Genomic DNA, 16,759 nt, shown 5'->3' on the forward strand with positions numbered 1-16,759 from the left:
TACACTGTAGCCACAACAGTACAATGCATGATTTTATTTTGAAATGTATATGTGGCATTTGTCCCATATGTACAATTGTGAACTGTGACGCAGTTGTAATCCAGGGCCTGACCCCCCCCCCGAAATGGCATCAGCCTGTTCTGTGTGGATGGACAGGTGGAAGTGAGGTTATTCCGCTGACGTTGTGCGCTGTTGCAGAAGGCAGTCGGGAACTTCCGTGCAATGCCTCATTGGATAATATGGGATACAGTGGACAATGGTGATGTACACCAGCGGTGACCGTATGCACTGCCGCGGACGTCACCGCCATTTTCTATCTGTTCACTCACTTGCTACCTGACCTTCAACAGGTGTGCTGCTGTGACCTGTGTCTGGAACCTACCATGGCTCGTGTGACTGAGGAAAGGGCCCCTGCCTTCACCTTGGCGGAGTTGGAGCGACTGGTGAATGGGGTCCTACCCCAGTATGGACTGCTGTAAGGGCCTCCAGACCAACAGGTGAGTATACTGTGAGCACAATGCATGGGTCATGAATGCATGGAGCGTTGTGTGTGAAGGCCTCGTGTGGGGGAGTTGGTGGTGTCCCCTGGGCGAATTGCAGCGTGTGTGCTAGGCCATGTCTGTGCAATTGGCGATGGGAAGGGGTATGGTGGCCATGAGTGTAACAGGCAGGACGATCTGACTAATACCTTTCTCTGTGTGTATTTTCTCTGCTGGTCAGTGCCCATCAAAAGAAGGGAATATGGCATGCCATTGCCAAGGATGTGCAGACCCTGGGGGTCTACGGCAGGCGCAGCACCCAATGTCGGAAATGGTGGGAGGACCTGAGACACTGGGCACGGAAAACGGGGGAGGCCCATCTGGGGATGGCCTCCCAACGAGGAAGGGGTGCCCGTCGGACACTGACCCCCCTTATGGCCCACATACTGGCGGTGGCCTATCCGGAGCTGGATGGTTGCTTGAGGGCATCGTAGCAGCCACAAGTGGTGAGTACAGTTCCTATCATTACAACTTACGCATGGTAGGGTGGTATTTGGGTGGGGGATGTGTGTCTGTGGGTGCCCATAGGCCAGGCCTGACATCGCAGAGTAGGTCCCATGTTGGGCAGGGTTCTGATGTGATATTCCTCCTACCTAGCTAATAGGCATCCACTACTGGACAGGCCTGTGTGGGTCCCAGGTATGCTGCAGTTGGCGGTATGTGTCCCTCCCCATGCCCTGGTGACTAGGATTGTTACTGGTAGTGCACTGCATCCACAAACAGGCAGTTCACTGTGTGTGAGGGTGCTGTGTACTTCAACTGCAGTGTTGGTGCAGCCATTGACCAAGTGTTTCCTTTGTCTCTTCCCCCCCCTTTTTGTTTTGTCATCCTGTCCTTATGTGCATTACATCTGGTGGAGGAGGAGCAGAGGCATCCGCTATGGAGGGAGCTGCATCCCACAGGACCCAGGAGGCAGAGTCCACCGACGGTAAGGGCACCAGTGGGACAGAGGGCGAGGGGAGCACCACGGCGGAAACTGGAGGGGACACTTCGGACACAGGTACCTCCTCTGATGGAAGCTCCTGGTGGTGGCGGACACCTCTGTGACCACCCCAGCTGCAGGTACAGCCGCCACCCTGTGTACCAGCACCACCCTCCCAGCAGCCCCTCATCTAGTTGCCTGTGCCCACTCACCCAGGAGGGTGGGCATCTCCTTCGCCCCAGGCACATCAGGCCCTGTCCCAGTGAGCCCTGCTGCACTGAGTGAGGAGTCTATTGACCTCCTGAGATCCATCTCTGTTGGGCAGTCAACCATTGTGAATGCCATCCAGTGGCTGGCAGCCCAAATGCAACAAACCAATGCATTTCTGGAGGGCATTCACACTGGCTTGGCGGCCCAACAGAGATCAATCCAGGCTCTGGCCTCCCCTTTGATGGCAGCCATCCTCCCTGTTTCCCCCTCCCCTCTCCAACATCCTCTACCCAATCCCATTCCCCTCAACCCCAACCTATCCCAAGCACACAGGCAGACCAGCATGCACACAAGACAACACAAAAGAGTGGTACAGACAAACACAAGCACCACACTTCATCCCATAGGCACTCACACAAACACCATCCAGATGCAGACATACCAACATCCACTGCCTCCACTGTGTCCCCCCCTCCTCCACCTCCCTCCCAGTTGCGTCTACACTCACACCTGCATGCACCACATCCTCATCCACTACCGCCATCACCGGCACACCTATCAGAACACACACCTCACTGGCAGACATCACCCCAACAGCCATGCACACGTCCCCTGTGTACTCTCCCACTGTGTCTGTGCCCCCCCTCTCAAGGTACACAAACGCAAGCACTCAGACACTCAACAGCCATCCACCTCACAACAGCATACAGCCCATGCACCTGCACCCAAACACAACAGACAGATACCTCCTACAACCACTCCCTCTTTATCCACTCCCAAACCTTCTCCCTCTTCCCGCCACAATGTCCCTAAGAAGTTATTCCTCTCCACCATTGACCTCTTCCCTACCCCCCCGTCGTTCACGTCTGGCAAGGGTGGGTAAAACCCAGGCAAGCACCTCAGCCACCCAGTCTACGGGCCCAGTAGTGTCCACAGCAACTCGACGTGATAAAAGATCCAGGACACCAGCCAGCCTCACGGAAAGGGTGCCTGCCCCAAGTGCTGCCAGGAAGGGCAAGGAGCCATCCCCAGCTGCTGCCAGGAAGGGCAAGAGGCCTGCACCAGGTGCTGCCCTGAAGAGCAAGGAGCCACCCCCAGCTGCAGCCAGGAAGGGCAAGGGGCTTACACCAGCTGCTGCCCTGAAGAGCAAGGAGCCATCCCCAACTGCAGCCAGGAAGGGCAAGGGGCCTGCACCAGCAGACAGGAAGGACAAGGGGCCTGGTGCAGGGACTCAGTCGGAGCCCCCACCACCAACCATGGCTGTGCAGCCATCTGAGGCTGCAGGGGTTGGGCTGAGGCTTCCCCCCACAACCACCACCAGCATCAGCAGCACCCCCACCAGCAGTGGGCAGCCATCCGAGGCTGCGGGGGATGGGCTGGAGCTTCCCCCCCCACCAACCACCACCAGCAGCAGCACCACTGCCACCACTGAGCAGCCATCACTGCCGGTGGACAGACTTTAGAACTGACTCATGGGTTGTTGTGCGGCCTGCCCCCTGCAAATCCTGTGGGTATGACACCCAGCTGAGAGACTGTGACCGTGCACTCCCCAGGATCAAAAGAACAGGGCATGATGCCCCCTCCAGAACCAGTGGGGAAGCCACCCACTCACCCCATCCTCCCCAGGATGAAGATTACAGTGCATGATGCCCCCTTCAGAACCAGTGGGGAAGCCACCCATTCACCCCATCCTCCCCATGATGAAGATCACAGGGCACAATGCCCCCTCCAGAGCATGTGGGGAAACCACTCACTCACCCCATCCTCCCCATGATGAAGATCACAGGGCACGATGCCCTCTCCAGAACCAGTGGGGAAGCCACCCACTTACCCCATCCTCCCCAGGATGAAGATCACAGGGCACGAGGCTTCCTCCAGAGCATGTAGGCAAGTCACCCACTTGAGAGACTGTGACCTTGCACTCCCAAAGACAAAGCACAGGGCATGTTGCCCCCTCCAGAGCATGAGGGCAAGTTACCCACTTGAGAGACTGTGGCCTTGCACTCCCCAGGACCAAGCACAGGGCATGTTAGCCCCTCCAGGACCAGTGGTGTTGTTCCATCTGCCGGCTGAGGTGCCTCCCCTTTCCCCTTCCCCCTAAGCTGCCTGTCTATTTTCGAACTGATGCCCCTGCAGTGTTCTCTCCATTGTCTTCCACCTGGCTGTTGGTGGCTACCGCCGTGGTGGCTATTGTTTCCGCCCTGGCGGTCGGTGTGGTAAAGTGGCTGTCTTTCTGAGCTCTTTCCTCCATGGTCATAATTTGGCAGTATTTACCGTCAGCCTGTTGGCAGTATTACTGCCACTTTATCACCAACCACCAGGGTTGTAATGAGGGCCTAAGTGCTATAACTATTAAAGACATTTAGGAACAACCATTATAAAGACTATGGTGATTCTTCTCAAAATAATATTGGACATATTGGTAAGAAATTTTGCAATTTATAATACACTCTATTCTTGCAGGATTTAAAGAACAATATTTACATTTTAGTGGATTTCACACTCTGTGCTCAGAGCTTCAACCACAATTGAATTATTGTAACATATGCTATTAAGGGCCTCTCTTTCTTTTCAGGATATCGCCTATCTGCCACACATTCTATGTGTTCTAGAGCTTTAAGGAATACTTATATTCTTTGCATGCTTATTTCAAGGAAACTACCTTTTTGTCAGTTCCTCAGGCCTGGTGGCTTCCTGAATGGATGTCCCTCTGTCATCTCTGAGAATTGCTCAGAATTGGGTATTAAAAACTAGGATTTTATTTTAATTTTGAATAGCACAGATTCCTCGCAGAGTAATTGACAGGCAGTAATATTTACAATTGATTGGCACTCGCTTATTCATTCTTAGGAGTAATGGAAAATGTATTAGGAATCAACCCTGAAACTTTGCTAGTCAGACCTCCGATATTGCCACAATACGGTGAGCAGACTGAAACCCTTGGGTGAACAATTGCATCTTTCTGAAAATGAAATTAAAAATATTTCGTGAACTCGTCCTCATTCCCCGGAAGGAATTTCTAGAGACTGGCAAACAAGGGTTCTTGTCTTGAAATATGTCTGAGAAAACAGATTCCAAAGTGCTTTGTTTTGAAATCTGTACCAGCTGCTTTTTAGCTATCAAATCTCTATTTCCACTTTTTACCCATCAGTCAGTGGCCTAAAAACACTGTTAAATTCACTGAAACATGTTTGTTGCAACTGTATCGGGATTAACCAAGAATTAAAATGTACAATTTGTCCTGCTATTTTCTTGTATTGGCTCTAAAGATAGCTCGCACCATTTCTCTAAGAGTTTCCTTTCCCTCCATTGGATGACTTGTAAGCCCCCTAACCCCGACGTTTGCGTCCAGTTGCCCCCCTGATTACACAAATCAATGGTATTCATTTTCTTGACCTATTGCTCGGCTGGGTAAAGCCCATTGTAATCACGTGGACCTCACTGCACTGTGATGAGAGCGCGTCTGTATTGACGTGCCCCATGCAGGGAAACCTAAATAGGTGTCTGTCACACTGATGCATTACACATTCTATGCGCAGCTCCTCTCTCTCAGAAGCCAGGTTAGAGCACGTCAGCATCCCCTTGTATATATTCTCTTTCTGTGCAATTAGCTGTATGGCAATGCAAAGGCGCTGTGATGCAATATGAGTTCAGATTGTGCGCTGTATAAGTGCAAAAAACAATAACAACATAAACAGTTGCTGACCCCTCACAGCTCATGTTCACAATATGCATGGTTACATGAGGGGCAATCTGCCCTATTGACTCGAGACATCTAGCCGGGGCCCCTGAAGACATCCCTATCCTCCTCTGGGCATACAATATCACCGACCTGCTTGCAGCTTACACAAAGCGTGTGCAGGTTTGCCTTAGACACGTAAGTAGTCTTTTTACAAGTGCAAACCACTTTTTGAACTCATTCAATAGTTGGTTTTGCACTTGTAAAAGGAGTTACTCACAAAAAAGTTCATGTGAGTAAATTGACTCAAAGTAGGGGAGATTAGGAGTTAAAAGGCTGAAATGCCACGTGAGTTTGTGAACACGCACTTATACCTTTATGGGTATTCTCAAAAGTGTCTCTGATCATTTACCTTTTTGTAAAATGCTAGAGATGTATTGTTGTCGATGGTACACATGTATATTTTCACATGGGAAACTGTAGTTCACCAATGTTTTCCAGGTGCATGCCTAGAATCCTGCGACTGTCACAGGATTCTAGGCATACATTTGGATCTAGTTATCAGTTCCTGAAAGTTATGAATCTCTACCCGTTTGAGGTCGTTGACCTGCTGGTGCAAATTTACAACTCTTTTTTTAGAATCAGGCCCAGAGTATCATGGTCTAAATTGCCAAAGTGACCCCTAGCTGTGGCAGACATCTTCACCCTCATTTTGCACGGAGACAATTGTGCATTACTGCAGAGGTTTAGAGACCTTGCATTGCCCCATTTGGTCCACCCATTCAGCAAACTCACATTTCAGAGTAGCGGTTTATGGTGTGTGCATCGACGTGTAAGGAATATGATGTGGCCCATCAGTGCAGACAGTATGCACAAAGTTGATGCAAGGGAAGGACTATGCTTTATATGAGGTGCAACGGATGTGGTGTCAGATGCATGGTGTGGGATGGAGAGGTTCTGGTGATATCTGCAGAGGGTTTGACTCTCAGATTATCAGAAGACTGTAACAGGCCCAAAGATGAATCATCTTTGTCCGCATTCACCCTTAGTCAACATGCTTGGATGTCTGGGCAAGGATGCACTGGGAAGCATGAAGCTATGCGGTAGAGGTGGTCATTTAACCAGACGGGCTTGCACCACATTAACCTAATGCTCTTACTTCTGGGAAAGGTGTTGTAGAGCAGTCGTGGGATGAAATCGGCACACACAATATCGGGTGAAAGAACTTGAAGTTTAATGTCCTTTGGTACAGCAATGTGCGGCTCCCACTTCACCGGCCTGCTCCGTAACTGTCACGGCAGGGAACGCCACACACACCCCGCATTCCACATTCTACATTCCTTTCCAGCAATACCCAATACAACACATCTTTCCCCTTTTAACAACAAACAAAAGAAAAATTAAAAATTAATTTTTTTTTTGTAAAAAAACAACAAAGAGAAGGCATAACATTATTAATGAAATAACCATGAAGATAATAATTTGCTTCTCGACACTAGTCTAAGAAGCCACCATTAGGTGTTTTGGAACACTATTCCATACTAAAATAACAACTTATATAGAAACTTTATCTTACATAACTTACATAATCTTTCATGTAAAGGGAGTTCTGTGAGTCCTCTGAGTTCTTCGCAACAGCCTCTGCCCCATATTTTTTCCTTCACCAACACTACAATCACCCCCTTTTCTACCTCCTCCAACACCCTCACTGTGAATCAAGTCATCATCATCCATCAACATGTAGCTGCTACACCCATCCGCAGTCTTACTGCTATGCTCGTCTGCAGAATGTTGATCCTCATCCATCCGTACAGAACTCGCCCCACCAAACTTAGCTACTCTCCTCAAGTTCCATTTTTCACCATTCTCCAAAATTACAAAAAAAGATGCACTTCTTTCACTTTAAAAGGGCCACAAAACTTCTTCCACATGCCCATATTGATTTTAACTTTTACCCACTCACCTTTTCATATTCCATTGAAGCACACTTTAGAGCACTCTTAGTTTTTCTCACTAGACTTGTTATCCTTACCACCGCAAAGACACCTGTCCAACATGGTTCTCATCCACTCTGGAAACATTCTTGTCCCCGCCTTTCGTCCTCTCATCAACTCAAAAGGTACCTCCCCCGTCACTCCATTCCTCGTAGTGCGATATGCCCAAACCATGTCCGAAACCAATGATTCAACGCTGTTGCTGTCACTCACCGCCAATTGCACTGCTCCCTTCACCAAACGATTAGTCCTTTCTACAAGTCCATTGGCACGGGGATTATACAAACTTGTGCGAGAATGTTTGATACCTGCCCTTTGTAAATAATCTTTAATTTCCGTGGAAACTAACTGAGTACGATTATCTGTAATGATCCTGTAGGGATATCCTTCTTCCCTAAGGATCATTTCTAATACCTTGATGGTTGCCTTTGTCATAATTTCCTTCATGAATCTCACCACCAACCACTTGGAATAAATATCAACCATCACCATGGAAAATTTCAAATGAGCACCAACTTGCAATAAACGTCCTGTAAAATCCACACACACACTATGCCAAGCGATACCAGGATTTTCAATAACACCACCCTGCTTACACAAGCTGCACTTCTCCACCCACTCCTCAACATCATTGTCCATGCCCGGCTACCAAACATTTTCTCTCAACCTTTTCTTGGTCAAAGTTTGGCCCAAATGCCCCAAATGTGCCAATTTAAACAAATCAAAACGTAAACACGATGGAGGAATTAATTTATCTCCCCTCATCAATAACTCATTTTCACATAGAGTCAACGCATCCAAAACTTTCAAATACGGCCGTGTAGACGTGCTTACACAACTCTCTCTCTTCGCACTACACTTCACTAATTCAATCACTTCACTTAAAATAACGTCCTCCTTTAAACTCCTTATCCACACAACCTGAGGAATGGCCCCATGTGTGCTCTCAAAAATGTCCTCAACACTTGCTACAACAATATCTCCCTCACACTCCACAGTAGTTCGAGCATCCTCTTGCACTGACAACCGAGACAAACAATCGGCTTGTACATTCCACCAACCCAAAATGTGTTCCACCACATACATATATTCTTGTAACTTAGAGGCCAATCTGAGTAACCTAGGTGAACCTTTCCCCGCACCACCAGGAGCCAATATCTTAACTAAGGGTTTGTGATCTGTGCGTAGCACAATAGTCGTCCCCCAAATAAATGTGCGGAAATACTCCAATGCCCAAGAAGCTGCTAAGGCCTCACGTTCGATAACAGAGTAATTCCTCTCACTCGGAGACAGAGTTCTGGAAGCAAACGCCACAGTTCTCTCACCCCCGCATGATGCTGTGAGAACACTGCACCAACTCCCACAGCGCTAGCATCCACCGTGACTATAGACTTACGATTCACATGGAAAGGTGCCAAGACCCCAGCATTGAACAATTCCTCTTTGATAAAAACAAAACATTTCTCTTGTTCCGCACCCCAAAAGAAACTCGTGTTTTTCTTAAGTAACTTCTTCAGACCTTCAGTTTTATCCGCAAAATTTTGAATACATTTTGAATAGTACTCAATAAGGCCCATAAATGACCTCAACTGATCTTTGTTATTTGGTGGAGGGGCATCTCTGATTGATCTTAATAAATCTTCTTTAGGTTTCACACCCTCCCTCGAGAGAGTATGTCCCAAATATTCCACCTTCTCCACCAAAAACTTACACTTCTCTTTTTTGAGAGTAAATCCAGCAAATTTCAGTTTATCAAATACAGCTTTCAACGCAACATTATGACTTTGAATAGAATCCCCAAACACCAGAATGTCATCTTGGAAAAATATAACATTCTTCACTCCCTTAAAAACACGTGACATCATCCTTTGAAATACACTGGCAGCCGAAGACAAGCCAAATGGCATCCTGTTAAATTGAAAGGTGCCTTCCGATGTCACAAAGGCGTAAGTTTTTTAGAATCTTGATGCAACCTGATTTGGTGGTATGCACTCTTGAGATCAAGTTTGCTGAAAAAACACGCTCCTTTCAATAATAATAGCATCTCATTAATATTCGGCAGAGGAAAAGTGTCTACAACAATATTGTGATTAACGCTGCGTAGGTCCACACAGAATCTCAAATTTCCATCTGTTTTCTTTGTAATAACCACTGGTGAGATCCATTCTGAGCTTTCCACCGGCTCAATTATTTTTTTTGCTACCATATCATCAATGAGCTTCTTTACTTCCCCTCGAACTGTTATGGGGATCTTCCATGGAGGATGTTGTATTGGTACTGCATTCTCTTTTAGAACAATTTTGTGTACATAACCCTTTAAAGTTCCTATGCCATCTGCAAAGACCTCATTTGCTCCTTCAATAATATCATCAATGGATAAGTTCTCCACCACCATAACTTGCGAAGGGGTTCTTGGGTTGATGACAAAATGAAGATCATATTGGTGTTGCCACCCTAAAATAGGTGGTCCAGATCTGGCAACATATACTTTGCCTTCTACTGATCTATCTTGAAATGTTATGTTTGCAAGCATATAACCTATAATGTCAATCTGCTCTCCTTGATACCCTATACACCAGGGTTTATATCTTTTGGCAGTAGAGTAACCCCTGGCCACTTCTGATCCACTATGTTTTTGGGGATGATGGTATACAAGGATCCAGAGTCTACCATAAGTTGAATCACTCTACCATCAATCGTGAAGTTCGCCTTAGGTCGGGAACATCTCCCATTAACTTGACTTTGTACAAACAAAATCCTGTCTTCAGATTCTTCATCAGTATCCAAATTCACACTATCTTGCACCATAGCCACTTTACCTGACGACGCTCTGCAAACTTTTGCAAAATTGCCTTTTTTCAGCACTTTCTGCACTCTTTACCCCACGCACTGCAACCCTTGATATCAGCGTTGTGCGCAGTACTGCCACACCTGAAGCACATTTTAGAGATATACTTGTGACCTCGCATCACTTTATCGCGATTACTAGAGAGATTTTCTTCTGACTTTTTCTCTTTTGCAACAACAGAGACATCACTCTTCATTACATCTTTTCTCACCATTTCTTTCATGTAGTATTCGGACTGTTCAACTATTTTAGCAACCTCAATGGCATCTCTGAGTGAGGGATTCTTCATTGCCCACAAACATTCCTGGATTTTCTTGCTTTTGCACTGAACAATAAGTTGGTCCCTTATTGTAAAGAAATGGCTCCCTGTTGCAGTTACCCCCCACTTTTTGCCTGATACTGATGCTGACTTGACTGAGAAGTGTGCTGGGACCCTGCTAACCAGGCCCCAGCACCAGTGTTCCTTCACCTAAAATGTACCATTGTATCCACAATTGGCACACCCTGGCATTCAGATAAGTCCCTTGTAACTGGTACTTCTAGTACCAAGGGCCCTGATGCCAAGGAAGGTCTCTAAGGGCTGCAGCATGTCTTATGCCACCCTGGAGACCTCTCACTCAGCACAGACACACTGCTTGCCAGCTTGTGTGTGCTAGTGAGGACAAAACGAGTAAGTCGACATGGCACTCCCCTCAGGGTGCCATGCCAGCCTCTCACTGCCTATGCAGTATAGGTAAGACACCCCTCTAGCAGGCCTTACAGCCCTAAGGCAGGGTGCACTATACCATAGGTGAGGGTACCAGTGCATGAGCATGGTACCCCTACAGTGTCTAAACAAAACCTTAGACATTGTAAGTGCAGGGTAGCCATAAGAGTATATGGTCTGGGAGTCTGTCAAACACGAACTCCACAGCACCATAATGGCTACACTGAAAACTGGGAAGTTTGGTATCAAACTTCTCAGCACAATAAATGCACACTGATGCCAGTGTACATTTTATTGTAAAATACACCACAGAGGGCACCTTAGAGGTGCCCCCTGAAACTTAACCAACTATCTGTGTAGGCTGACTGGTTCCAGCAGCCTGCCACACTAGAGACATGTTGCTGGCCCCATGGGGAGAGTGCCTTTGTCACTCTGAGGCCAGTAACAAAGCCTGCACTGGGTGGAGGTGCTAACACCTCCCCCAGGCAGGAACTGTGACACCTGGCGGTGAGCCTCAAAGGCTCCCCCCTTTGTCACAACCCAGCAGGGCACTCCAGCTTAGTGGAGTTGCCCGCCCCCTCCGGCCACGGCCCCCACTTTTGGCGGCAAGGCTGGAGGGAACAAAGAAAGCAACAAGGAGGAGTCACTGGCCAGTCAGGACAGCCCCTAAGGTGTCCTGAGCTGAAGTGACTCTAACTTTTAGAAATCCTCCATCTTGCAGATGGAGGATTCCCCCAATAGGGTTAGGATTGTGACCCCCTCCCCTTGGGAGGAGGCACAAAGAGGGTGTACCCACCCTCAGGGCTAGTAGCCATTGGCTACTAACCCCCCAGACCTAAACACGCCCTTAAATTTAGTATTTAAGGGCTACCCTGAACCCTAGAAAATTAGATTCCTGCAACTACAAGAAGAAGGACTGCCTAGCTGAAAACCCCTGCAGAGGAAGACCAGAAGACGACAACTGCCTTGGCTCCAGAAACTCACCGGCCTGTCTCCTGCCTTCCAAAAATCCTGCTCCAGCGACGCCTTCCAAAGGGACCAGCGACCTCGACATCCTCTGAGGACTGCCCCTGCTTCGAAAAGACAAGAAACTCCCGAGGACAGCGGACCTGCTCCAAGAAAAGCTGCAACTTTGTTTCCAGCAGCTTTAAAGAACCCTGCAAGCTCCCCGCAAGAAGCGTGAGACTTGCAACACTGCACCCGGCGACCCCGACTCGGCTGGTGGCGATCCAACACCTCAGGAGGGACCCCAGGACTACTCTGATACTGTGAGTACCAAAACCTGTCCCCCCTGAGCCCCCACAGCGCCGCCTGCAGAGGGAATCCCGAGGCTTCCCCTGACCGCGACTCTTTGAACCTAAAGTCCCGACGCCTGGGAGAGACCCTGCACCCGCAGCCCCCAGGACCTGAAGGACCGGACTTTCACTGGAGAAGTGACCTCCAGGAGTCCCTATCCCTTGCCCAAGTGGAGGTTTCCCCGAGGAATCCCCCCCTTGCCTGCCTGCAGCGCTGAAGAGATCCCGAGATCTCTCATAGACTAACATTGCGAACCCGACGCCTGTTTCTACACTGCACCCGGCCGCCCCCGCGCTGCTGAGGGTGAAATTTCTGTGTGGGCTTGTGTCCCCCCCGGTGCCCTACAAAACCCCCCTGGTCTGCCCTCCGAAGACGCGGGTACTTACCTGCAAGCAGACCGAAACCGGGGCACCCCCTTCTCTCCATTCTAGCCTATGTGTTTTGGGCACCACTTTGAACTCTGCACCTGACCGGCCCTGAGCTGCTGGTGTGGTGACTTTGGGGTTGCTCTGAACCCCCAACGGTGGGCTACCTTGGACCAAGAACTGAACCCTGTAAGTGTCTTACTTACCTGGTAAAACTAACAAAAACTTACCTCCCCCAGGAACTGTGAAAATTGCACTGTGTCCACTTTTAAAACAGCTATTTGTCAATAACTTGTAAAGTATACATGCAATTTTTATGATTTGAAGTTCCTAAAGTACTTACCTGCAATACCTTTCGAATGAGATATTACATGTAGAATTTGAACCTGTGGTTCTTAAAATAAACTAAGAAAAGATATTTTTCTATAACAAAACCTATTGGCTGGATTTGTCTCTGAGTGTGTGTACCTCATTTATTGTCTATGTGTATGTACAACAAATGCTTAACACTACTCCTTGGATAAGCCTACTGCTCGACCACACTACCACAAAATAGAGCATTAGTATTATCTATTTTTACCACTATTTTACCTCTAAGGGGAACCCTTGGACTCTGTGCATGCTATTCCTTACTTTGAAATAGCACATACAGAGCCAACTTCTTACACTTATCATTTCATCAGACATGCTCCCAAATTGACATTTAGTGGACAATTGTCTCAGGCGTGAGACAATATCATCAATGGATTCATCCATGCTCTGAGGCTGTGTATAAAACTTATATCTGCACAAAACTACACTTGTCTCCTTTGAAAACCTCTTCTTAAGTCTAAGTTTCGCTTCAAGAAACACATCTTCAATATGTGTGCCATCTTCATTAACATATTCCGGTAAATACTTAAATACATGTTGGCCCTCTTTGCCGAGAACACTCATTAAAATAGCTTTCTTCCTCGAAGGTCTAAATGTTTGGCCATCTAAGGCTTCCAAATAGTTTTCAAACATATCCACCCATTCTTCCCATTCAATATCAGGTGAACCCACATCTTGTAAAAACATAGGTGGTGGAATAATAGCTGAATTACTCATGCTTGTCTGTTTTTCTGGGGTTTTTTTTATAGCCAAGAAAAACAAAAAAATATACGTTTTTACATAATTGTAGTCCTTCTAGTGTTCACTGTTCTGCATCAACGTTGTTAAACTCTCCTGTCCACTTTCTATGTCAATGCTGAATTAAGAGAAATGGTTTAGTCCTTTTACAGTTTTCCTTAGCTCCTTCGTTTCACTGATACAAGTTTTTTTTTTTTTTTAAATGCGCAACTCGGCGCACGTCGAATGGTGTCACCGTAACCCTGGCAACACAACGCAGGTATGAAAGCTGTACTCCTAAAATAACCTTGTGCGTCGTTTGGTAACTGCCGCTAACACAAACTGAAATACCGATAGCGTAAATACTTTAAACGGCAGAAACGGCAAGACTTCTACTGCCACGTTGAAGACTTAGAGGTAACACAGGCACACGTACGTTAACGGCACGCGCTGTACCTGTAGACCGGTGATTCGTCGCCAAGATAAATGTTGTAGAGCAGTCGTGGGATGAAATCGACACACACAATATCGGGTGAAAGAACTTGAAGTTTAATGTCCTTTGGTACAGCAACGTGCGGCTCCCACCTCACCGGCCAGCTCTGTAACTGTCACAGCAAGGAACGCCACACACACCCGCATTCCACATTCTACATTCCTTTCCAGCAATACCCAATACAACAAAAGGCTTATCTAGCTTTGTGTTCTGTGAGGACTACTCATTGTTAGCTGGAAGGTGGAAATGCAAAAAGTGTTCCACTCTCTCTTTAAATGTTTTTTGGGGAGCAATATGCACTCAGAAAACAGGATGATGGGAAAGATGGTAGGCAGAACTGACATGAAGCTTTTCTGAATGGTTTTTGTGTAAAATGTTGGCCAAGTTAAACAGAGGTGGGGCAGGGAGCGTATCATCCTGATGGTGTTGTACCTATGTAGCGATTCCACTGACTTATGGTCATATAGAAACTGCTGGTCAACAGCTGAAGTTGATGCAGTCAGGACATGACAGCTCCTCAGTTATTCGTGACATCATCCCTAATGTGGTCAAACCCAAACAAATTCTACGGTTTCTTAAGAAGAAGAATTAAGAAGCTGTTTTCTTCCTGCAGCATGACCAAATAAACAAGTTCCACGTTCTATATCATGGCCAATGTGACCAGATCAATTTGCAGTACAAAAACGTCAAAATAAATGTTGGACCTGACATTCTTGGCCTGGTTTTCCTTCGAGTTTTTGCAGTGTAGCCTCCTTTTTTTCTGATTTTTATTTTTGCTGGGTTTAGGACTCTGCACACATTACCACTGCTAGCAAGTGCTAAAGTGCTTGTCCTCTCTCCTTTAAACATGGTAACACTGGCTTGCACCTGCAAGGCATATTTAATTAATCTGTAAGTCCCACGTAGAGTGGTACTACATGTAAAATAAATATTACTGATTGGTCTGCAGCACTTTTTGTGCCAACCACTTAAGTAGCCCTTTAAACATGTCTTAGGCCTGCCATTGCATCCTCTATGTGCAGTTTTAACCTGCCATTTCAGCATGGCAACATAAACATGTTTGCCCGGACATATACTTTTAAGTTTTACATGTCCTTGTAGTGAACACCTTCTAGATTTGTTTTGCACTACCTACTGTGAGGCCCATCTCTCCCAGAGGATAACATTGGGTTACCTTATTACATTCAATAAGTGCTAACTTTTAGTTGGAAGCAGGTAGGATTGTTGAGATTTGTGTTTACCAAATTGTAATGTAAAGCCTTCTTTATTGGTGGAGTCGGATTTTAAGTCACAATTCTGAAAATGTCACTTTTAGACAGTTGACATTTTCTTGTCCTAACCGTTTGGTGCCTGCAGCCTGTGTCCTGGGTCACATGACTAGCTGTTGCTGGCAGTTGGTCTTTGTGTATTGTTCCCAGACAGTGAGTCAAAGGGAGGCTAAGTGTTGTCAGGATGAGCCACTCCAACTTGCACATCACAAAGGATGTGTCTGAGCACACTCACAAAGGGTCTATCACTAGTCTTATGTGTCCCCAGACAAGCTGGGACTAGGCCAGGAAGGGAAGGGATACCTGACACCTCAGGGGTGGAAACTTCCAGAATCTTCTCCAGTTTCCAAGTGAGCACTAGGTATAACTATTGGACTTTCGGACCCAGCTCTTCAGTACAGACCTGGACCTGTGGAAGACTGAGAAGAAGGACAGCTGTGTTGCGTTGCTGCAAGAAGGACTGCCACTCTGCTGCCCTGCTGCCAAACTCCTGCCTAAGAAAGAAGGACTGGGCCTGCATCTTGAACCCAGGACCACCAAAGTGACTTCAAAAGCTAGCTGGCTGGCCTCCTAATCCAAACCTCAGGGACAGAACAGGTTCCAACAACCTTGTACACAGTACCAGGACTCTGCCAGCTGTGAGTCTTGTCCTCTCAAGTGGTGCCATGCCAGTCCTGGACCCTTGGAAGTGGGCCTGAGGGTGCTCTGTCAGCCCATCTGTGGTCCCAGCAGAACTGACACAATGTAATGCGTCGCCTAGCTAAGACTCCACATCGAAACCACTGTGCGGCACATTCCAGACAAAGGAATAAAGGAATTATAAAAGACAAATGGCATGCAAGTGTATGCAAAAACCTTCCAAAAGGCCTGCTTCAAGTGATTTAAACTAAAGCTAATTATTCAAATTGGCTTGTCTGGGGATGCATTTTACCACATCCACATAGTCTTATCAGGTCAGGAAAAAGGTGGGTGAGGTTTTTCAACTGTGATTGATGCTCTCAACATCAATAGCATTGTTGAACGCCTTCAACACACCAGCGATGTTGATTGCCTGCTACAGGATGTGGTGTGGGATGGATATCTTTGAGTAGCCTTGCATGCAGTCACCAATACTGCGGTCTCAGGGAGGTTTACAGGGCACAATATATGGTGCAACGGGGAGTGGGAGGTGGAAGGAGTGAAGCAGCACCTGACAGAGAGCAACAATGGTGGTGGAGGTGGCTGCATATGAGAAAGAGAGCAAAATCAAGCATGGGGAGGAGGGAGTTTGGCAGGGGAGAAGCACATGGAAGTGTGCTTGCAATCCAAAGAAAACAGCAACATGGAATGAGGGGACAGATATCTGGCAAT

The sequence above is a fragment of the Pleurodeles waltl genome, chromosome 11 (genome assembly GCF_031143425.1).
Source record: "Pleurodeles waltl isolate 20211129_DDA chromosome 11, aPleWal1.hap1.20221129, whole genome shotgun sequence".
In the NCBI taxonomy this organism is placed as follows: domain Eukaryota; kingdom Metazoa; phylum Chordata; class Amphibia; order Caudata; family Salamandridae; genus Pleurodeles; species Pleurodeles waltl.